Source organism: Rhinopithecus roxellana, chromosome 21 (genome assembly GCF_007565055.1).
Source record: "Rhinopithecus roxellana isolate Shanxi Qingling chromosome 21, ASM756505v1, whole genome shotgun sequence".
Lineage (NCBI taxonomy): Eukaryota > Metazoa > Chordata > Mammalia > Primates > Cercopithecidae > Rhinopithecus > Rhinopithecus roxellana.
In genome coordinates this window covers 72,811,673-72,837,361 of record NC_044569.1, presented here as the reverse complement: position 1 = coordinate 72,837,361, position 25,689 = coordinate 72,811,673, and the positions used below count along the sequence as shown (strand labels likewise).

General features: G+C 41.6%; 1 protein-coding gene across 2 annotated transcripts in view; it reads right to left on the bottom strand.

Moving 5' to 3' along the window:
* The window catches only part of TAF4B (TATA-box binding protein associated factor 4b), a 157,040-nt gene that overhangs the window by 123,143 nt on the left and 8,208 nt on the right, over positions 1-25,689 (bottom strand). The window lies entirely within an intron of this gene.

The following is a 25,689-nucleotide window of genomic DNA, read 5'->3' as shown; positions in this document are numbered from 1 at the left end:
ATGTGAGCCCTTTAAAATTATCTCCCCCAGAGAGGCATTAAAATGAGACAGCAATTAGGTCTTACTCCCCTTTGCTATGTAATCAATCCTCTCTTGAAACTGCTTGCTGTAGCCACAAGTAACTTTAAAGTAACCTAACAATGCTACATGCCAGATAACATAAACCACACTCTATAGTTCAACAAAGTATAACCAATCAATGTTATTTCTGCAAACCAATGAGGATTCCTGACAAATAACTCTTTTTTTTTTTGAGACAGAGTCCCACTCTGTCGCCTAGGTGGCTCACTGGGCTCACTGCAACCTCTGTCTCCCGGGTTCAAGAGATTCTCCTGACTCACCCTCCCACGTAGCTGGGATTACAGGCATGCGTAACCATGCCCGACTAATTTTTTTATATTATTAGTAGAGATGGGGTTTTGCCATGTTGGCCAGGCTGGTCTCAAACTCCTGACCTCAAGTGATCCTCCCACCTCAGCCTCCCAAAGTGCCGGATTACAGGTGTGAGCCACAACATCTGGCTGACAAGTAACGTTTTAATCAACCCATTCTTTATCCCCTTTTTTGCTTTTAAAAACCTGTTTGTTACAAAGGCACTCCCCAAGACAATTTGTGTGTCCTGGGCAGCTGTACTCAACGCTGGCCCAAATAAACTCACTATATTAATTTGGTCTCAGCTTCTTTCTTTTAGGTTGACAATTTGGTACAACTAACTACTTTCTTCAATTTTACATGACTGTGCAAAATTTATTTCCATTTGCGTATCCTGTAACTCAGTATTTCTAACCTAAAGTAATTCTCGGCCAGGCTTGGTGGCTCACGCCTATAATCCCAACACTTTGGCAGGCTAAGGCAGGAGGATCTCTTGAGACCTGGGGTTTGAGACTACCCTGGGCAACAAAGTGAGACCCTGTCTCTACAAAAAAAATTTTTTTAATTAGCCAAATGCAGTGGGTGTGTGCCTGTAGTCCCAGCTACTCAACAGACTGAGGCAGGAATCACTTGAGTCCAAAAGTTCAAGGATGCAGCAAGCTATGATGGTGCCACTGCGCTTCTGCCTAGGTGACAGAGCACAACACTGTGTCTTAATATAAATAAAATCTCTTTAAAAAAGTATTTTGTGTCAAAAGGAGGCACAAACAAAAATATTCAGAGCTGGAGTTCCATTTTCAGAATGGTGGCAAGAGGATCTCTACAACCCTGTTCCCCAGTAAAATAGACATAACTGGTGAAAATTATTTTTATAAAACAACCATTCAAAGTTTTTGGAAACTGGCCAGGCATGGTAGCTCATACTTGTAATCCCAGCACTTTGGGAGGCCAAGGCAGGCAGATCACTTGAGGCCAGGAGTTTGAGACCAGCCTGGCAAACATTGTGAATCCCTGTCTCTCCTGAAAAAGACAAAAATCAGCCAAGTGTGGTGGCAGGCACCTGTAATCCCAGCTACTACTCAGGAGGTTGAAGCACGAGAATCACTTGAACCTGAGAGGCAGAGATTACAGTGAGTCGAGATCGTGCCACTGTACTTCAGCCTGGGCGACACAGAGAGATTCTGTCTCAAAAAAAAAAAAAAAAAAAAAAGCGTTTGGAAACTGTCCTAAGGCATACAGAAAATGACTACAGTTATTGGAGATCTGCTAAAACTCAGTAAGAATAGCAAGAATATGTGGCATTTGAGCTGCAACCAACTCCCCTCTCTTTCCCTTCTCGTCTCAACATGACAGAAATTCCATTCCAGGGAGTGTGGCCAAGAACACAGGGCTCCCTCTCTCCTAACCTCCCAATCTAAGGCTATGGTATCTTCCTGGGAGGAGCAGGTCACTTGCATTTCTCATCTACCAATCCTCACCCCCATCCCAGCTACATATTGAAGAGGATAAACTTGAGACAGGTGCATTGTAGAGGTTCAAGTCTCCCTTCTTTCAGCCATTCCCATTCATAAAAGGAAATCTGTACTTCAAGGACAGCACACTGAGAACGCTTAGAACTCAAGTGTCTCACCCCAGCTCTTTCATAAGGTGGAGGTTCCATGTTGAGAGAGGTGAGCAGAAAAGACCTGAGTACTGCCCACACCCAGTACCCTATTCCTAGAGCAGGGACATTACTCAGAGAGAAGAAAGCCACAGTCCCGACCTCTGCTCCCAATATCTCCCTAAATGAAATGTCTTTACGTTAAACAGAGTGGAGAAGTTCAAGGCTAAAGGCACCCTCAAATACAAAGTAGCAATTAAGAGGAGGCTGTAGCTTCATAAGAGATACAAGCTAAACCATAAGTCTACTAGTTTACCAAAGAAAACCAAAGAGACAACTAAGAAGGGTCCTCCTTGGGTCAGAACAAACCTCAAACACTGGCCTAAAAAATTACCTCTGTAAAGGAGCCCAAATTTAATTGGATCAGACTGTGGAACAAATTAGGCTCTAGGGCATTGTCGAAAACAACAGGGCAATCCGCTGGCAATGAGTGGATCCTAATAGCCAGGTGTGATACCAGCATAAGCAGATAGCTTAACAGAGAGATGAGGCAAAGAGACAGAGAAAGTCCTGCTAAGGATGACAGTGCTCATGTTCAAGGATGTGCCCTCTAAAAAGCAACATCAGCAGCTGCTGATTGTAGCAAAAGGAGACCTCACTAAAACAGTCCAGACAGACATTTTTAAAAAATCAAAAAACAGTAACACACCCAAGGGAGTGGGGACCAGTATTAAGAGTTGCTACACTATAGTTAACAACTATGACATGTAAAGAAACAGAAAAGTGTGACATAAACACAGGGAAAAGCAGGCAACAGAAACCACCGGTAAGGCAGACTAGATGTCAGATTTAATAAATGTCAGAGTAACAATTATAAGTATATTCAAAGGTATAAAAGGAACCATACTTAAAGAAGTAAAGGAAGGTGTAATACATCTATAATATCACTAGAGATAAATATTATTTTTAAAAAACAGAACCTCTGTCATTACAGTAACAAATTCACAAGAGATTCAAAAGTAAACCTGAACTGGCAAAAGAAAGATCAGCAAACTTTGAGATAGATCTATAGAAATTATGCAATCCAAAGAACAAAAAGAATGATGAAAAATAAACAGATTCTCAGAAAACATGGAACACCATTAAAGACACCAACATAGGCATAATTTGAGTACCAGAAAGAGAGGGGAGAGAGAAAGGAACAGGGAAAAAAAAAAAAAAAAAAAATCAAAGAAATAACAGCTGAAAGCTTCCCAAATTTGAAGGAAAATAATCTTCAAAGTAGATTTGACATCAAAGTAGCTCAAGACACCCCAAGTAAGGTAAGTGCAAAGCGAGCCATACCAAGACACATAGTAGTAAAAATGTTCAAAAACAAAGAAAAAAGGAAGGCAAAGACATTTAAAATTTAAAAACAGGCTGGCACAGTGACTTACACTTGTAATCCCAGCACTTTGGGAGGCTGAGGCAGAAGGACTGCTTAAGTCCAGGAGTTTGAGACCAGACTGGACAACAAAGCAAGACCCCCATCTCTAAAAAAAAAAAAAAAAAAAAAAAAAGTTTAAAAGGTAGGCTGGTGTGGTGGTGCACACCTGTAATCCCAGCTACTTGAGAGGCTGAGGTGGATCACTCGAGCCCAAGAATTCAAGGTTGCAGTGAGCTATAATCACACCACAGCACTCCAGCACAGGCGACAGAGCAAGACCCTGTCTCCAAAACAATTAAAAAAAAAAATTTAAACTGAGAAGATTCATTAGTAGCAGATAGTCCATACAAAAAACACTAAATGAAGTTCTTCAGGCTGAAAACAAGTGACCAAGGCAGTAATTCAAATTCACGTGGAAAAAACAAAGAGCACTGGTAATTATGTAATTGGGCAGTATGAATGCATTATTACTTCTCCTTTCATAATTGGTTTTAAAAACCTATTGTATAGAACAATATGTATAGAATTATATCTTTGGAAATTTAACATATAGGAATGTAAAACTGTTACAAACAGAAGCACAGAGGAAATAGGTGGAAGAAAAGCTGTATTGTACTAAGAAAGGTACTTCAGATGGTAGCTCAGAAGCAAAGGAACAAATGAAGAAAATCCAGAAAAGACAAATAAGGTAATGTAACAAATGATATAAACATGTCCTTCTCTCTCCTTCCCTCAGCTTTTTTTTTTTTTTTTTTTTTTTTTTGAGATGGAGTCTTGTTCCATCACCAGGCTAGAGTGCAGTGGTGCAGTCTTCTCGGCTCACTGCAACCTCCAACTCCCTGGTTCAAGCGATTCTCCTGTCTCAGTCTTCTAAGTAGCTGGGATTACAGGCACATGCCACCATGCCCAGCTAATTTTTGTATTTTTAGTAGAGTTGGGGTTTCACCATGTTGGCCAGGATGGTCTCGATCTCCTGACCTCGTGATCTGCCCGCCTCGGCCTTCCAAAGTGCTGGGATTACAGGCATGAGCCACCACACCCTGCCTCAGCTTCTTTAAAATACATAAAATTATGTAACATAATAATTATAATAAGGTATAGTTGGGTTTGTGATATAACTAGATGCAAGGTATAAAGCAATAATTACATACACACACACTCACACACACATATGCAGAGGAAAGCCAGAAATGAGCTTAAAGAAAGGGCTTCTTTGTCTCACTGAAATAAGTTAATATACACATGAAGGAGATTCCAATGAGATTCACCTTGTAAGCCCTAAAGCAACCTCTAAGAAAAACAAAAACATGTTGAAAAAATTACAAAGGATAAGTGTTACCCTAGGGAATATTTGCTTAATACAAAAGAAAGCCAGAAAAGTATAGAGGAAAAAGTAAAAGAAACATATAGGAAACAAAAGTAAATGGCTGGGTTAAGTCCAACTATAGTAACATTAAATGTAAATGTGAATGTACAAAATAATCCAATCAAAAGGCAGACAGTGTTGGGTGGGACAAAAAACAAAATTCAACTATATGCTGCCTACAAGAGACATACATTAGACTCAAAGATATAAAAGAGTTGAAAATAAAAGACATCATACAAACAGCAACCACAAGAAAGCTGTAGTGGCCATACTAATATCAAAATAGACTTTAAACAAAAGATAAAGAAGGGCATTTTGTAATGCTGGGGCTAACAGATCAACACGATGTAACATTTTTAGCACATATACATCACACAGAGCCTAAAATATATGAAGCAAAAAGTGATAAAAGGAAAAATAATTCAACAATTGCTTGGACACTGCAATGCCCCACTTTCAATGAAGAATAGAACTAAACAGAAAAGCAGCAAGGAAATCAAACACTTGAAAAAACTATAAACCAACTAAACCTAACTCACATCTATGGAGTGCTTCACCTAACAACAATAGCATTCTTAAGTGTATGCAAAACATTCTCCAAGACAGACCATATACTAGGACACAAAACAAACCCCAATAAACTTTTAAAAATTGAAATTATATTAGGTTGATGCAAAAGTAATCACAGTTTGCCATTGAAAGTAATGGCAAAAAAACACAATTACTTTCACACCAACCTAATACAATGTATGGTCTCCACCTACAATGGAATGAAATTAGAAAACAGTGACAGAAAAAAACAAAAGTGGGGTAGCTCACAAATACGTGCATAATAAACACATTTCTAAGTAACCAATGGGTCAATGAGAAAATCACAAAGGAAACTAGAAAATACTTTGAGATGAATGAAAATGAAGATACAACATACCAAAATCTATGTGACGCAACTAAAGCAGTATTTAGAGAAAAATGCACAGCTAATAAATGTCGGTCTTAAAAAGGAAGAAATATCTCAAATCACTAACAACCTTTCCCCTTAAGACGCTGGTAAATGAAGAGCAAAATAAAAACTAAAGCAAGTAGAAGAAAAGAAATAATAAAGATTAAGAGCAGGGGTAAATAGAGAACAGAAAAACAACTGAGAAAAATCAACAAAACCAAAAGATGGGTCTTTGGAAAAAAAATAAACAAAACTGACAAACCTTTATCTAGAATGACTAAGAATAACAAAAAGACTCAAACTATCCAAATCAGGTGTGAGGCCAGGCATGGTGGCTCAGGCCTGTAATCCCAGCGCTTTGGGAGGCCAACGCAGGCAGACCATTTGAGGTCAGGAGCTCAAGACCAGCCTGGCCAACATGATGAAACCCCATCTCTACTAAAAATACAAAAAAATTAGCCAGGCATGGTGGCGCATGCCTGTAGTCCCAGCTACTCAGGAGGCTGAGGCAGAAAAATCGCTTGAACCCAGGAGGCAGAGGTTGTAGTGAGCTAAGATCATGCCACTGCACTACAGCCTGGGCAACAGAGCGCAACTCCATCTCAAAAAAATAAATTAACAAAATAAAATCGGGGGGGGCATAAGTATTATTATACAAATAAGGATTATAAGGGAAGACTATAAACAATTATAAACTAATAAATCAGACAATTTAGATGAAACAAATTCCTAGAAACACATAAACTACTGAAACTGACTCAAGAAAAAAACAGACAACCTGAATAGGCCTCTAATGAATGGAGATATTGAATCAAAAGAGTATCTGCAAGAAAAGCCTAGGTCCAGATGACTTCACTGGTCAATTCTACCAAACATTTAAAAGAAAATTTAATGTTAATCCTTCACAAAGTTTTCCAAAAAATAAAAAAGCGGGGAACATGTCTCAACTCATTCCATAAGGTCAGTATTAATGATACCAAAAACAGACAAGGACATCACAAGAAAGCCACAGGCCAATATCCCTTATGGATAGAGACACAAAAGTTCTCGACCAAGTACTAGCAAAATGAATCCAGCAATATTTTATATGCATTATATACCATGACCAAGTGCCAATTATCTCAAGAATGCAAGGGTGGTTTAGTATCCAAACATTAACTACTATAAAACACCCTATCGATAGAATGAAAGACAAAAATCACATGATCATCTCAACAGACTGCAGAACAAGCATTTGACAAAATTCAACATGACTTTCTTTCAGATAAAAAGACCCCAAAAAAAAGAGAAACAGAAATTTCCTCAACCTGATAAATGGATTTACAGAAAACCCACAGATAACATCATACTTACGGTGAAAGTCTGAATTTCTCCCTAAGATCAGGAATAAGACAAGGATATCCAAGAGGAAGGATAAGACAAGGACGCGTACAGTCACTATTTCTGTTCAACATTATACTCAGAGTTCCGCCAAGGGGAACTGGGCAAGAAAATGAAATAAAAGGCATTCAAATCAGAAGGGAAGGAGTAAAACTATTTACAGATGGCATGATCTCATAAGGTTCCACAATCTCAGTGGATGCCTAAAACCTCAGACAGTATGGAACCCTACATATTATGTTTTTTCTATACATACACACCTATGATAAAATTTAATTTACCAATTACACACAGTAACAGATTTGCAACACTAATAATAAAATAGGATAAATAATAGTAAAATAGAATTTAAAAATATGCCACCAGCATCACCACTCTTGTAAGCCATGGGGCCCTTATTAATTAAAATAGGGTTACCTGAACACAACCACTGTAATGCTGTGTACTATAACAGTCAAGAAGGCTACTAAGTAACTAATAGGTAAGTGCACAGAGCATCGATACACTGGACAAAGGGATGATTCATATTTCAGGCAAGATGTAGCAGGATGGAGACAGATTTCATCACAATACTCAGAATAGCACACAATTTAAAACAAATTATTTATTTCTGGAATTTTCCACTCAATATTTTTGGAGGCAGTTGACCATGGGTAAATGAAACCATTAGATAAGGGAAGAGGAACTACTATATATAGAAAATCCTAATGAACCCTCTAAAAAACTATTAGAATTAATCAATTTAGCATGGTAGCAGGATACAAGATCAATATTCAATAATCAACTGTATTTTTATACACTTGCAATGAATAACCATAAATGAAATTAAGAAAATGATTCTATTCACAATAGCATCAAAAAGAATAAATATACTTTAAGGATAAATTTAACAAAGTACAAAACTAACACTATGAAAACTATGAAATGTCTTCATACTTTAATTACTTTCAACATGTGAAAAACACATTGAAAAACGTATGTCAAAAGTAGTAACAGAAGATCTAAATAAATGAAAAGATATCCATGTTCATGAATGGGTAAACCTCAGACCTACCTCACTGGATTGTTAAAGGAACCAAATGAGACAATATATGTGAGAGGATTTTTGAATTTTTGAGCAGGTAGCTATTAATGCCAAGAGGTCCACAATTCAAACTTTTCTCCAACTAAGTACTCAAAACATCACTAGGAGGCAATATTAGAATAGCTGTAGACAGACAATGCTGATAATAAAATAACCAGCTCATCTTCAGACCAAAGTGTTTTCCAGATGCAAAACACTCCTTTTGCAACCTTAACCAATTATTTATCTCAAAGGCCCAATTCCAATGAGAATAATATAATAGAGAGCACTTAAAAACAAAGGGAAACTGAATGTTAGTCTCTTCTCTGAAGACCAGTGACCAAGTCTCTTTGAATCCAATCCTGATAAATATCTGAGACTCACTTTTTCCAATCATAAAAAAAGGCCTGTTTATTCTACAGGCATGTTGATAGTGTGTAATCATATATTAAATTACATAGCACCTTTCCTCTATAAATATCAAGATATTAAAGTGTAACGTGGTCCAGTGTCCACTCTCTACTTGGTACATGATTTAGATACTCTACCCTTCAGCCCAGTGAACTGCTACATCCCAACATCCCAAAATGCCAATTTCTTGGTGGCAAGCTGACCTGAATGGAGGTTCTCTGATGTCTCTACATTCACAGCATTTGTAAATACTGCCCCTGAAAAATTAGCAGATCCTTACAAATCTAAGAGCCTTAAAGACTCTAGAATTTATCTATTACAAATTAATACATATACAAAATGCCTCACTAGTCAGCTTTTAGCCTCTTTTCAAATAGTCCAGGGTTAGGAAAACGGAGATTTGTTTGTGTCACTCTTTCACAAGCAGACCAGGAATATAAGTCTTTCCTCAATATGGAACCAAACGTGCCTCCCATTAATATCCAGAGATGTGAGGGTACCTTCTGCAACCACACAAAATAAGCCCACTCTCATTTCCATAGGACTGGAAACACTTAGATGTGGCTAACATATGCTAAGTTGTTTCCTTCCTCAGGCACTACAGGCCAAATTTCTTCCATTTTTCACGTCACAGTTTTCCTTACTAAGAGCTTAAGGTCACTTAAATTTCCCTCATTTCCTGAAGTGAATAAATAAAAGAAAAAATTAAAGCAATGAAGAAGTTTATATCCCAGGTCATGCTATTAGTTATGGTATATCTCCCCTATCCTCCATTTACACAGCTGATTTGCCAAAATTGAGCTTCTATTTATCTCTATTCAATTTCATTTTTTAAGGGTAGGTTGTTGGATTTCAGATGATTTTTACTTTCTTCTTTTTACTTTCCGTATTTGTTGGGTTTCTTTATATGTATGTATTACTTTACAAAAATAAGTTTGTTAGACAAAAACTAAACCCATAGAATATCTACCCTATTTACTATTGCATCTATGGCACTTAGCATAGAATCCATGATATAGTTAGCACTGATCATGTTGGTAATCTCAGCACTTTGGGAGGCTGAGGTGGGTGGATCGTTTCAGCTCAGGAGTTCAAAACCAGCCTGGGCAAAATGGTGAAACCCCATCTCTACAAAAAAAAAAAAATTTTTTTTGAGATGGAGTCTCACTGTCGCCCAGGCTGGAGTGCAGTGGCGTGATCTCCGCTCAATGCAAGCTCCGCCTCCCGGGTTCACGCTATTCTCCTGCCTCAGCCTCCCGAGTAGCTGGGACTACAGGCGCCCACCATCATGCCCAGCTAATTGTTTTGTGTTTTTAGTAGAGACGGGGTTTCACCGTGTTAGCTAGGACGGTCTCGATCTTCTGACCTCGTGATCCACCTGCCTTAGCTTCCCAAAGTGCTGGGATTACAGGGGTGAGCCACGGCGCCCGGCCCAAAAATTTTTATAATTAGCCAAGCCTGGTGGTGCCTGCCTGTGGTCCCAGCTACTTGGGAGGCTGAGGCAAGGAACACTTGAGCTCAGGAGTTCGAGACTGCAGTGAGCCATGATCGAGCCACTGCACTCTAGCCTAGGGGACAGAGTGAGACCCTGTTTCAAAAACAAACAAACCAAAAAAACTGGCTGGCTGCAGTGGCTCATGCCTGTAATTCTAGCACTTTGGAAGGCCAAGGCAGGCGGATCACAGAAAGCCAGGGGTTTGAGACCAGCCTGGCCAACATGGTGAAACCCTATCTCTATTAAAAATACAAAAATTAGCCGGGCGTGGTAGCATGCGCCTGCAATCCCAGCTACTCAGGAGGCTAGGGCAGGAGAATTGCCTGAACCCAGGAGGTGGAGGTTGTAGTGAACTGAGGTCACACCACTGCACTCCAGCCTGGGCGAAAGAAAGAAGGAGACTCTGTCTCAAAAAAAAAAAAAAAAAAAAAATTAAAGTGCTGAGTTCATAATATAGAAAATCATCACCATATAATAAGTGAAAATCAGGATATAAAAGTGATATCACAGAATTCCGAGTATGTAAAAATAGAGAAGGTGTGCACACATTTTTTTTTTCCAAAGAGACAAAAAACTTTTGGGAATTAAATGTTCCATATCTTAATTTCATTGGTGCTACACCTTTATTAAATGTTTCAACGCTCATTTCACTGTAAATGGGCTCTTTTTTTTTTTTTTTTTGAGAGAGACAGTTTTGCTCTGTTGCAGTGGCACAACCTTGGATCACTGCAACCTCCGCTGCCAGGTTCAAGCGATTCTCATGCCTCAGCCTCCCAAGTAGCTCAGACTACAGGCATGCACCACAATACCTGGCTAACTTTTGTGTATTTTTAGTAGAGGTCAGGGTTTGCCATGTTGGCCTGGCTGGTCTCTAACTCCTGACCTCAAGTAATCCACCTGCCTTGGCCTTCCAAAGTGCTGGTGCAGCTGGACGAGCCGCAGACAAAACCTCCCAGACACCGAGTTGTAGAAGGAAGGGCTTTATTCAACTGGGAGCATCGGCAAGCTACTGCCTTAAAATCTGAGCTCCCCGAGTACACAATTTCTGTCCCTTTTAAGGGCTCACAACACTAAAGATTTCATATGAAAGGACTGTGATTGACTGAGCAGTCTAGGGGATACGTGACAGTGGTTTCATGCACTGGTAATCAGAGAGAAACAGAACAGGGCCGGGAGTTTTACAATGTTCTTCTATACCATGTCAGGAACATCGGTTTCTAAGTCATAAGTTGATTTTTAACTACTAGGTTTAGGCCAGGCAGACCCAGGCCTGGTTCCGGGCCTGGCGCTGGGCTGCCTGTCTTTGGTTTTACTTCATTGTTTTTTCTTAAAACAGGTACTGAGTATAAAACCATATGAGAGGGTTTCTCTCTTTCCTCACTGGGATTACAGGCATGAGCCAACCTGCCAAGCCAGGTTCCTCCTTTTTTCTCTTTGATATGGAGTCTTGTTCTGTCACCAGGTTGGAATGTAGTTGTGCAATCTCCACTCACTGCAACTTCCAACTCCCTGGTTCAAGCGATCCTCCTGCCTCAGCCTCCAGAGTAGCTGGGATTACAGGCATGCGCCACCATGCCCAGCTAATTTTTGTATTTTTAGTAGAGACGGTGTTTCACCATGTTGGCCAGGATGGTCCTGATCTCCTGACCTCATGATACACCCGCCTCGGCCTCCCAAAGTGCTGGCATTACAGGCGTGAGCCATCACGCCCTGCCTAGGTTCCTCTTTTTTAACAAAAATTTTACCTCAATAAAGACGACATTTAAAGAGGAGATTAGGGGCCAGGTGCAGTGGCTCATGCCTGTAATCCCAGCACTTTAGGAGGCCAACACAGGAAGGTCGCTTGAGCCCAGGAGTTCAAGGCCAGCCTGGGAAACAGTGAGATCCCAAATGTACCAAAAAAAAAAAAAAAAAAAAATTAGCTGGGCATAGTGAGGCACATCTGTAGTCCCAGTGACTCAGGGGGGTGACACTGGAGAATTGCTTGTGCTAGGGAAGTCAGGCTGAAGTAAGCCCTGATTGTACTAACGCACTCCAGACAGAGCAAGACCCTGTCTCAATTTTTTCTTTCTTTTCTTTTTTTTTTTGAGACAGAGTCTTGTTCTGCTGCCCAGGCTGGAGTGTAATGGCACGATCTCGGCTCACTGCACACATCTGGGCTCAAGTGATTCTCATGCCTCAGTCTCCCGATTACCTGGGATTAGAGGTATGCACCACAATGCCTGGCTAGTTTTTGTACTTTCAGTAGAGACAAGATTTCGCTATGTTTGCGAGGCTGGTCTTGAACTCCTGACCACAAGTGATCTGTCTGCCTCGGCCTCCCAAAGTGCTGGGATTACAAGGTGTGAGTCACCATGCCCAGCCCTGTCTCTCTCTCTTTTTTTTTTTTTAAAGAAGATTTTAAAAATACACTCAAAACTTTGGGGGGAGGGTAATATTTTTGTGTAATTTTTCTGTTTTCCAAATTTTCCACAATAAGCATCATCTTTTTAATTTAAAAAATTGGGATAGGTAGGCACTGAGGTAACTTAAAGAACCGTGCTTTTAGACTGCTGAGAATTTGGTGGGTCCTCATACATGTTACCTAAATAGCAACCACAGAGTACCTACCACCAAATGCTGTATAAGTACCTTAAATATTCATGACATTTCTGCTGTACAACATTGTATTCCACATAAATGGTGTTCCTCAGAGTTCTGTGATATGCAGACTCTGTATACTTATTTTATTTAACACTTACGATATTTTTAAGAAGGTATTAACCATATTTTAGAGACAATATAGCTAACATTAAGAATGAGATTAGGCCAGGCATGGTGGCTCACACCTCTAATCCCAGCACTTTGGGAGACCAAGGCAGGTGGATCACCTAAGATCAGGAGTTCAAGACCAGCCTGACCAACATGGAGAAACTCCATGTCTACTAAAAATATAAAATTAACTGGGCACGGTGGCACATGCCTTAATCCCAGCTACTCAGGAGGCTGAGGCAGGAGAACCACTTGAACCCAGGTGGGGTGGGGGTGGGGTTGCAGTGAGGTGAAATCGCGCCATTGCACTCCAACCTGGGCAACAAGAGCAAAACTCCGTCTCAAAACACACACACACACACACACACAAAGAATGAGATTAGGCTGGGTGCGGTGGCTCACGCCTGTAATCCCAGCACTTTGGGAGGCTGAAGCGGGTGGATCACTTGAGGTCAAGAGTTCGAGACCAGCGTGGCCAACATGGTGAAACTCCATCTCTATTAAAAATAAAAAATTAGCCAGGTGTGGTATGCCTGTTGTCCCAGCTACTCAGGAGGCTGAGGCAGGAAGAACTGCTTGAACCCAGGAGGTGGAAGTTGCAGTGAACCGAGATCACGCCACTGCACTCCAGCCTGGGCGACAGAGTGAGACTCCATCTAAAAATAAATAAATAAATAAATAAATAAATAAATAAATAAATAAATAAATAAACACAAAAACAATGAGATTAATAACTTGCCCAAGATTACAAAGCTATCAAGTGGTAGAGCTGGGATTCAAACTCCAGGAACAATGTTCTCTCCTATGTTGCTACACTCTATTACATTCCACAAAAAGCCAACCCTCCAAGGCCATTATTATCTACAAACTTGATTGGCATACCATCTAGGCCTTATTCTGTGGTCTTGGACTGAACCTTCTAGGCAACTATGTATCATATACCTAGTTTACTTCAAGGTAACAAGAGCCTTCTTAACCATAGTCATTCAGTAAGTAACAAACCCTTTCACTGGTAATATCATCCAGCCTACATATCTCTGCATTCAAATCCTACCTTCCCCCTCAATAACAACGCTCATAAACTCTTACCATTAGTTAATGTCTGAAAAATGACTTCTTAGATTCCATGGGTAGTTTTCTAAAATTAAGTATTAATACTGTTGATTAATTTAAACAGTATTTAGAGAGCAGAATTGAGCAATGCCTATTGAAATATTACCATTTGAACCAACAATTCCACTTCTAGCAATTTATCCTATAAAAATCAACACTTCCAAACTGCACAAAAATATACATGCAAAGATGTTTTACAGCAACATTTGTAACAGCAGAAAGTAGTTCAAATAGTATCAATGCCTGCAAATAGGCAAGTGGTCAAAAAACAATATTATGTCAATACAGTGGACTACTATGCAGTTGAAAAAATGAAGCAGTTATAGGTACTAATGAGAGGTGAAGCCAGCTGGACTTCCTGGGTCAAGTGCGGACTTGGAGAACTTTTCTGTCTTACAAGAGGGCAGTAAAAGGCACCAATCAGTGCTCTGCAAAAACACACATATCAGCACTCTGTAGCTAGCAAGAGGGTTGTAAAATGCACCAATTAGTGTTCTGTAAAATGCACCAATCAGCACTCTGCAAAATGCACCAATCAGCAGGATCCTGTAAGTAGCCAGTTGCAGGGAAGATTGAAAAAAAGGGCACTCTGATACGGCAGAAATGGAACATAGGAGGGGCCAATAAGGGAATAAAAGTTGGCCACCCCACACAGCAGCGGCAACCCACTCGGGTCCCCTTCCACACTGTGGAAGCTTTGTTCTTTCACTCTTCACAATAAACCTTGCTACTGCTCACTCTATGGATCCATGCCATCTTTAAGCTGTAACACTCACCATGAAGGTCTGCAGCTTCATTCTTGAAGTTAGCGAGACTACGAACCCGCTGGAAGGAACCAACTCCGGACACATCTTAGGGACTCGTTCAGGATATCGCCACGCGGTGAGTACCATTGGACACCTTTTGCTTGCTATTCTGTCCCATTTTTCCTTAGAATTCGGGGGCTAAACACTGGGCACCTGTCGGCCAGTTAAAAGTGACTAGCGTGGCCACAGGACTAAAGACTCGGTGTCAGGTTTTCTGGGAAAGGGCTCTCTGACAACTCCAGACTCTTTGCAGTTGGGAGTGTTGGTTTGCCTGGAACCAGCTGCCGCTTTTCCTGTACTTCTGGGCTGAGCTAAGGGTTGACAGAGAGGAAAGACATCCATCTCTGACATCCCCACAAAAAGGTGGTTGACCCTGCAGCCATGAGTGGAACTCTCAAAGTTACGTAGCCCAAGCAAGACTAGCCCATCTATCCAATCTATCCTGACCCTTGCCTCATGGGTCCTAACGCCTGTAGAAAAACTTCCTCCCACTTCTCTTCTCTGAGGCTAGTCCCGCTTCTAAAAATCACTACCTGTCCCTAGTGCTCTTCCAGTTTCTCTTATAAGAATGATTTCTAGTATAAATTTTGGCGGGAGGTTCCGAGACAGCCGAATAGGAATAGCTCCAGTCTATAGCTCCCAGGGTGAGTGATGCATAAGACCAGTGATTTCTGCATTTCCAACTGAGGTACCGGGTTTATCTCACTGGGGCTTATTGGACAGTTGGGTGCAGCCCATGGCACGTGAGCTGAAGCCTGGGGGGCATTCCCTCACCCGGGAAGTGCAAGGGGTAGGGGAATTCCCTTTCCCAGGAATCGAAGGGAAGCTATGACACACCGTACCTGGAAAATTGGGACACTCCCACCCTAATACTGTGTTTTCTTCCAACAGTCTTAGTAAACAGCACACCAGGAGATTTTATCCCGCGCCTGGCTCAGAGGGCCCCACGCCATGCAGCTTCACTCACTGCTAGCACAGCAGTCTGAGATCAAACTGTCAGGCAGCAGCGAGGCTGGGGGAGGGGCATTCGCCATTGCTGAGGTTTGAGTAGGTAAACAAAGCGGCCAGGAAGCTTGAACTGGGAGGAGCCCACCACAGGTCAACGAGGCCCACCTGCCTCTCTAGACTCCACCTCTGGGGGCAGGGCATGGCAGAACAAAAGGATATCCTCTGCAAGATATTATCCAGGAGAACTTCCCCAACCTAGCAAGGCAGACCAACATTCAAATTCAGGAAATACAGAGAATGCCACCAAGATACTCCTTGAGAAGAGCAACTCCAAGACACACTCAGAAACTTCTGCAGACTTAAACGTCCCTGTCTGACAGCTCTGAAGAGAGTAGTGGTTCTCCCAGCATGGAGTTTGAGATCTGAGAACAGACAAACTGCCTCCTCAAGTTGGGTCCCTGACCCCCGAGTAGCCTAACTCAGAGGCACTTCCCAGTAGGGGCCGACTGACACCTCATACAGCCATATGCCCCTCTGAGACGAAGCTTGCAGAGGAAGGATCAGGCAGCAACATTTGCTATTCTGCAATATTTGCCATTCTGCAACCTCCACTGGTGATACTCAGGCAAACAGGGTCTGGAGTGGACCTCCAGCAAACTCCAACAGACCTGCAGCTGAGGTTCCTGACTGTTAGAAAGAAAACTAACAAACAGAAAAGACATCCACACCAAAACCCCATATGTACGTCACCATCATCAAAGACCAAAGGTAGATAAAACCACAAAGATGGGGAGAAACCAGAGCAGAAGAGCTGAAAATTCTAAAATTCAGAGCGCCTCTTCTCCTCCAAAGGAATGCAGCTCCTTGCCAGCAACGGAACGAAGCTGGACAGAGAATGACTTTGACGAGCTGAGAGAAGAAGGCTTCAGACGATCAGTAATAACAAACTTCTTCGAGCTAAAGGAGGATGTTCGAACCCATCACAAAGAACCCAAAAACCTTGAAAAAAGATTAGATGAGTGGCTAACTAGAATAAACGGCATAGAGAAGACCGTAAAAGACCTGGTGGAGCTGAAAACCATGGCACAAGAACTATGTGACGCATGCACAGGCTTCAGTAGCTGATTCAATCAAGTGGTAGAAAGACTATCAGTGATTAAAGATCAAATGAATGAAATGAAGCGAGAAGTTTAGAGAAAAAAGAGTAAAAAGAAATGAACAAAGCCTCTAAGAAATATGGGACTATGTGAAAAGACCAAATCTACGTCTGATTGGTGTACCTGAAAGTGACGGGGAGAATGGAACCAAGTGGGAAAACACTCTGCAGGATATTATCCAGGAGAACTTCCCCAACCTAGCAAGGCAGACCAACATTCAAATTCAGGAAATACAGAGAATGCCACCAAGATACTCCTTGAGAAGAGCAACTCCAAGACACATAATTGTCAGATTCGCCAAAGTTGAAATGAAGGAAAAAATCTTAAGGGCAGCCAGAGAGAAAGGTCAGGTTACCCACAAAGGGAAGCCCATCAGAATAACAGTGGATCTCTCGGCAGAAACCCTACAAGCCAGAAGAGAGTGGGGGCCAATATTCGACATTTTTAAAGAAAAGAATTTTCAACCCAGAATTTCATATCCAGCTAAACTAAGCTTCCTAAGTGAAGGAGAAATACAGACAGACAAATGCTGAGAGATTTTTGTCCCTACCAGGCCTGCCTTACAAGAGCTCCTAAAGGAAGCACTAAACATGGAAAGGAACAACCGATACCAGCCACTGCAAAAACATGCCAAATTTTAAAGACCATCGATGCATCAACTAATGAGCAAAATAACGAGCTAACATCATGACAGGATCAATTTCACACATAACAATATTAACCTTAAATGTAAATGGGCTAAATGCTCCAATGAAAAGACAGAGACTGGCAAATTGGATAAAGAGTCAAGACCATCAGTTTGCTGTATTCAGGGGACCCATCTCACATGCAGAGACACACATAGGCTCAAAATAATGGGATGGAGGAAGATCTACCAAACAAACGGAAAACAAAAAAAGGCAGGGGTTGCAATCCTAGTCTCTGATAAAACAGACTTTAAACCAACAAAGATCAAAAGAGACAAAGAAGGCCATTACATAATGCTACAGGGATCAATTAAACAAGAAGAGCTAGCTATCCTAAATATATATGCACCCTAAATATATATACATCCAGATTCATAAAGCAAGTCCTTAGAGACCTACAAAGAGACTTAGACTCCCACACAATAATAATGGGAGACTTCAATACTCCACTGTCAGTATTAGAAAGATCAACAAGACAGAAAGTTAACAAGGATATCCAGGAATTGAACTCATCTCTGCACCAAGCAGACCTAACAGACATCTATAGAACTCTCCACCCCAAATCAACAGAATATACACATCACACTTATTCCAAAATTGACCACATAGTTGGAAATAAAGCACTCCTCAGCAAATGTACAAGAACAGAAATTATAACAAACTGTCTCGCAGACCACAGTGCAATCAAACTAGAACTCAGGATTAAGAAACTCAATCAAAACTGCTCAACTACATGGAAACTGAACAACCTACTCTGAATGACTACTGGGTGCATAACGAAATGAAGGCAGATATAAAGACGTTCTTTGAAACCAATGAGAACGAAGACACAACATACCAGAATCTCTGGGACACATTTAAAGCAGTGTGTAGAGGGAAATTTATAGCACTAAATGCCGACAAGAGAAAGCTGGAAAGATCTAAAATTGACACCTTAACATCACAATTAAAAGAACTAGAGAAGCAAGAGCAAACACATTCAAAAGCCAGCAGAAGGCAAGAAATAACTAAGATCAGAGCAGAACTGAAGGAGATAGAGACACAAAAAACCCTCCAAAAAAATCAGTGAATCCAGGAGCTGTTTTTTTGAAAAGATTAACAAAATTGATAAACTGCTAGCAAGACTAATAAAGAAAAGAGAGAAGAATCAAAGAGATGCAATAAAAAATGATAAAGGGTATATCACGACCGATCCCACAGAAATACAAACTACCATCAGAGAATACTATAAACACCTCTACACAAATAAACTAGAAAATCCAGAAGAAATGGATAAATTCCTGGACACATACACCCTCCCAAGACTAAACCAGGAAGTTGAATCCCTGAATAGACCAATAACAGGCTCTGATATTGAGGTAATAATTAATAGCCTACCAACCAAAAAAAGTCCAGAACCAGAAGGATTCACAGCCGAATTCTACCAGAGGTACAAAGAGGAGCTGGTACCATTCCTTCTGAAACTATTCCAATCAACAGAAAAAGACGGAATCCTCCCTAACTCATTTTATGAGACCAGCATCATCCTGATACCAAAGCCTGGCAGAGACACAACAAAAAAAGAGAATTTCAGACCACTATCCCTGATGAACATCAATGCAGAAATCCTCAATAAAATACTGGGAAACCGAATCCAGCAGCACATCAAAAAGCTTATCCACCACGATCAAGCTGGTTTCATCCCTGGGATGCAAGGCTGGTTCAACATACGCAAATCAATAAACGTAATCCAGCATATAAACAGAACCAAAGACAAAAACATGATTATCTCAATAGATGCAGAAAAGACCTTAAATTTCAAAAGTGCTTCATGCTAAAATCTCTCAATAATTGTATTGAGAGGCACTGATGGGACGTATCTCAAAATAATAAGAGCTATTTATGACAAACCCAAAGCCAATATCATACTGAATGGGCAAAAACTGGAAGCATTCCTTTTGAAAACTGGCACAAGACAGGGATGCCCTCTCTCACCACTCCTATTCAACACAGTGTTGGAAGTTCTGGCCAGGGCAATTAGGCAGGAGAAAGAAATAAAGGGTATTCAATTAGAAAAAGAGGAAGTCAAATTGTCCCTGTTTGCAGATGACATGATCGTATATTTAGAAAACTCCATCATCTCAGCCCAAAATCTCCTTAAGCTGATAAGCAACTTCAGCAAAGTCTTAGGATACAAAATCAACGTGCAAAAATCACAAGCATTCCTATATACCAATAACAGACAGAGAGCCAAATCGAGAGTGAACTCCCATTCATAATTGCTTCAAGGAGAATAAAATACCTAGGAATCCAACTTATAAGGGATGTGAAGGACCTCTTCAAGGAGAACTACAAACCACTGCTCAATGAAATAAAAGAGGACACAAACAAATGGAAGAACATTTCATGCTCATGGATAAGAAGAATCAATATCGTGAAAATGGTCATATTGCCCAAGGTAATTTGTAGATTCAATTCCATCCCCATCAAGCTACCAGTGACTTTCTTCACAGAATTGGATAAAACTACTTTAAAGTTCATATGGAACCAAAAAAGATTGCCAAGACAATCCTAAGCCAAAAGAACAAAGCTGGAGGCATCACACTACCTGACTTCAAACTATACTACAAGGCTACAGTAACCAAAACAGCATGGTACTGGTACCAAAACAGATATATAGAACAATGGAACAGAACAAAGCCCTCAGAAATAATACCACACATCTACAATCATCTGATCTTTGACAAACCTGACAAAAACAAGAAATGGGGAAAGGATTCCCTATTTAATAAATGTTGCTGGGAAAACTGGCTAGCCATATGTAGAAAGCTGAAATTGGTTCCCTTCCTTACACCTTATACAAAAATTAATTCAAGATGGATTAAAGACTTAAAGACTTAAAACCATAAAAACCCTAGAAGAAAACCTAGGCAATACCATTCAGCACATAGGCATGGGCAAGGACTTCATGACCAAAACACCAAAAGCAATTGCAACACAAGCCAAAATTGACAAATGGAATCTAATTAAACTAAAGAGGTTCTGCACAGCAAAAGAAACTACCATCAGAGTGAACAGGCAACCTACAGAATGGGAGAAAATTTTCACAATCTACCCATCTGACAAAGGGCTAATATCCAGAATCTACAAAGAACTTAAAATAAATTTACAAGAAAAAAATGAAACAATCCCACCAAAAAGTGGGCAAAGGATATGAACAGACACTTCTCAAAAGAAGACATTTATGCAGCCAACAGACACATGAAAAAATGCTCATCATCACTGGCCATCAGAGAAATGCAAATCAAAACCACAATGAGATACCATCTCACAGCAGTTAGAATGGCGATCATCAAAAAGTCAGGAAACAACAGGTGCTGGAGAGGATGTGGAGAAATAGGAACACTTTTACACTGTTGGTGGGACTGTAAACTAGTTCAACCATTGTAGAAGACAGTGTGGTGATTCCTCAAGGACCTAGAACTAGAAATACCATTTGATCCGGTCATCCCATTACTGGGTATATACCCAAAGGATTATAAATCATGCTGCTATACAGACACATGCACACGTATGTTTATTGCAGCACTATTCACAATAGCAAAGACTTGGAACCAACCCAAATGTCCATCAATGATAGACCAGATTAAGAAAATGTGGCACATATCCACCATGGAATACTATGCAGTCATAAAAAAGGATGAGTTCATGTCCTTTGTAGGGACATGGATGAAGCTGGAAACCATCATTCTGAGCAAAATTTCACGAGGACAGAAAACCAAACACTGCGTATTCTCATTCATAGATGGGAATTAAACAATGAGAACCCCTGGACACAGGGTGGAGAACATCACACACTGGGACCTATCGTGGAGTGGGAGGAGGTGGGAGGGATAGCATTAGGAGATATACCTAATATAAATGACGAGTTAATGGGTGCAGCACACCAACATGGCACATGTATGCGTATGTAACAAACCTGCACGTTGTGCACATGTACCCTAGAACTTAAAGTATAATTTTAAAAAGGTATAAATATTAGTTCATTATTGATAATAAATAAACAAATTAATTAATTTCAGGAGTCTGTTCCCTTCTTTAGATACGTGGGCTCACCAATCAAAAACATAATTTTTGCCCAAAGCCCCTTCACAGAGGGCGGACTATCTGGAATTTTAGGATCCCTCCTCAGACTAGCAGACCTAACAAAGGCTATTCCCAAAGCTAGGATATGGGGAGCCTCAGAAATTATATCCTTCCTATTCATATGATAAGAAGAGAGGACAAAAAGCGTCACTATTCCAACCCTGGAGATCCCTTCCCTCCCTCAGAGTATGGCCCTCCACTCCATTTTGAGGCATATCATCTTTATAGGACAACAGTAAAGTCCCAATACCAATAGGAGAAAATGCTTAGGACTTTAACAGGTTTTCGAGAATGTGTCAGTAAAGGCCACGAAATTCGATTTTTCTTGGTCCTCTTTGTGGTCTAAGAGGAAAGGCAAGGGTACAGGTTTTCGAGAATGCCACTAAATCCGACCTTCCTTGGTACTCTTTGTGGTCTAGGAGGAAAACCAGTGTTTTCGCTGTTGCTTCGGTGAGCGCCAACTATTCCAAACAGCAGGGTCCAGGGACCCTGTGGGTCTTGGGTAGGGAGAGAAAAAAAAAAAATACACGGGCGGTTTTTTCTTTCAGACGGGAAACACTCAGGCATCAACAGGCTCACCCTTAAAATGTATCCTAAGCCATTGGAATCAATTTGACCCAAAAACCCTGAAAAAGAAGCAGCTTATTTTTTTCTGCACTACGGCCTGGCCCCAATATTCTCTCTCTGATGGGGAAAAATTGCCAGCTGAGGGAAGTATAAATTACAATACTATCCTGCAGTTTGACTTTTCTGTAAGAGGGAAGGCAAATGGAGTGAAACACCTTATGTTCAAGCTTTCTTTTCATTGAAGGATAATCCACAACTATGCAAAGCTTGCAATCCACATCCCACAGGAGGACCTCTCAGCTTACCTCCATATCCTAGCCTCCCTACAGCTCCCCTTCCTATTAATGATAAGCCTCCTCTAATCTCCCCCACCCAGAAGGAAACAAGCAAGAAATCTCCAAGGGACCACAAAAACCCCCAGGCTATCGGTTATGTCCCCTTCAAGCTGTAGGGGGAGGGGAATTTGGCCCAACCCAGGTACATGTCCCTCTCCCTCTCTGATTTAAAGCAGATCAAGGTAGACCTGGGGAAGTTTTCAGATAATCCTGATAGGTATATAGATGTCCTACAGGGTCCAGGGTCTAGAGCAAACCTTCAACCTCACTTGGAGAGATGTCATGCTATTGTTAGATCAAACCCTGGCCTTTAATGAGAAGAATGTGGCTTTAGCTGCAGCCCGAGAGTTTGGAGATACCTGGTCTCTTAGTCAAGTAAATGATAGAATGACAGCCAAAGAAAGGGACAAATTCCCTACCGGTCAGCAAGTCATCCCCAGTATGGATCCCCACTGGGACCTAGACTCAGATCATGGGGACTGGAATCACAAACATCTGTTGACCCGTGTTCTAGAAGGACTAAGGAGAATTAGGAAAAAGCCCACGAATTATTCAATGATGTCCACCATAATTCAGGGAAAGGAAGAAAATCTTACTGCCTTCCTAAAGTAGCTATGGGAGGCCTTAAGAAAATATACTCCCCGCCGGGCGCGGTGGCTCAAGCCTGTAATCCCAGCACTTTGGGAGGCCGAGACAGGCGGATCACGAGGTCAGGAGATCGAGACCATCCTGGCTAATACGGTGAAACCCCGTCTCTACTAAAAAATACAAAAAACTAGCCGGGCGATGAGGCGGGCGCCTGTAGTCCCAGCTACTCGGGAGGCTGAGACAGGAGAATGGCGTGAACCCGGGAGGCGGAGCTTGCAGTGAGCTGAGAGCTGGCCACTGCACTCCAGCCTGGACGGCAGAGCAAGACTCCGTCTCAAAAAAAAAAAAAAAAAAAGAAAATATACTCCCCTGTCACCCAACTCTCTCGAGGGTTAATTCATCCTCAAAGGTAAGTTTATTATGCAATCAGCTGCAGATATCAGGAGAAAGCTCCAAAAGCGAGCCCTGGGCCCTGAACAAAATCTGGAAGCATTATTAAACCTGGCAACCTCAGCGTTCTATAATAGAGACCCAGAGGAACAGGACGAAAAGGAAAAACGAGATAAGAGAAAGGCCGCAGCCTTTTTCATGGCCCTCAGACAAACAAACCTTGATGGTTCACAGAGGACAGAAAATGGAGCAGGGCAATAACCCGGTAGGGCTTGTTATCAGGGTGGTTTGCAAGGACACTGTAAAAAACATTGTCCAACGAGAAACAAGCTGCCCCCTCACCCATGTCCACTATGCCAAGACAATCCCTGGAAGGCACACTGCCCTAGAAAACAAAGGTTCTCTGAGACAGGAGCCCCCAACCAGATGATCCAACAGCAGGACTGAGGGTGCTCAGGGCAAGCACCAGCTCACATAATCAACCTCACTGAGCACCGGTAAATTTAACCATCAAGGGCCAGGAAACTGACTTCCTCCTGGACACCAGCGCAGCCTTCTCAGTGTTAATCTCCTGCCCCAGGCAGCCAACCTCAAGTTCCGTTACCATCTGAGGAATCCTGGGAGAGTCTGTAACCAGGTATTTCTCCCACCTTCTCAGTTGTAATTGGGAGAATTTGCTCTTTTCACACGCCTTTCTTGTTATGCCTGAAAGTCCCACACCCTTATTAGGGAGGGACATATTAGCCAAAGCTGGAGTTATTATCTGCATGAATATGGGAAACAAGTTACCCATTTGCTGTCCCCTACTTGAGGAGGGAATCAACCCTGAAATCTGGGCATTGGAAGGACAATTTGAAGGACAAAAAATGCCCACCCAGTCCAAATCAGGCTAAAAGACCCCACCACTTTTCCTTATCAAAGGCAATATCCCTTAAGGCCTGAAGCTCATAAAGGATTACAGAATATTGTTAGACATTTAAAAGCTCAAGGCTTAGTAAGAAAATGCAGCAGTCCCTGCAACACCACAATTCTAGGAGTACAAAAACCAAACAGTCAGTGAAGACTAGTGCAAGATCTTAGACTCATCAATGAGACAGTAATTCCTCTATATCTAACTGTACTCTGTACCCCTATACACTGCTCTCTCAAATACCAGAGGAAGCAGAATGGTTCACTGTTCTGGACCTCAAGGATGCCTTCTTCTGCATTCCCCTGCACTCTGACTCCCAGTTTCTCTTTGCCTTTGAGGATCCCACAGACCACACATCCCAACTTACGTGGACAGTCTTGCCTCAACGGTTTAGGGATACCCCTCATCCGTTTGGTCAGGCACTGGCACAAGATCTAGGCCACTTCTCAAGTCCGGGCACTCTGGTCCTTCAGTATGTGGATGATTTACTTTTGGCTACCAGTTCAGAAGCCTCATGCCAGCAGGCTACTCTAGATCTCTTGAACTTTCTAGCTAAGCAAGGGTACAAGGCGTCTAAATTGAAGGCCCAGCTCTGCCTACAACAAGTCAAATATCTAAGCCTAATCTTAGCCAGAGCAACCAGGGCCCTCAGCAAGGAACGAATACAACCTATACTGGCTTATCCTTGCCCTAGGACATTAAAACAGTTGCAGCGGTTCCGTGGGATCACCAGCTTTTGCCAACTACGGATCCCCGGCTACAGGGAGATGACCAGGCCACTCCATACATTAATCAAGGAGACCCAGAGGGCAAATACTGTATCTAGTAGAATAGGAACCAGAGGCAAAAATAGCCTTCAAAACCTTAAAGCAGGCCCTAGAACAAGCTCCAGCCTTAAGCCTTCCCACAGGACAAAGCTGCTCTTTATATGCCACAGAGAGTGGGAACAGCTCTTGGAGCGCTTACTCAAACTCGTGGGACAATCTCACAACCAGTGGCACACCTAAGTATGAAAATTGATTTAGTACTAAAAGACTGGCCTCACTGTTTACAGGTAGTTGCGGTGGTGACCATCTTAGTATCAGAGGCTATCAAAATAATACAAGGAAAGGATCTCACTGTCTGTACTACTCATGATGTAAATGGCATACTAGGTGCCAAAGGAAGTTTATGGCTATCAGACAACCACCCGCTTAGATATCAGGCGCTACTCCTTAAGGGACCAGTGCTTCAAATATGTATGTGTGCAGCCCTCAACCC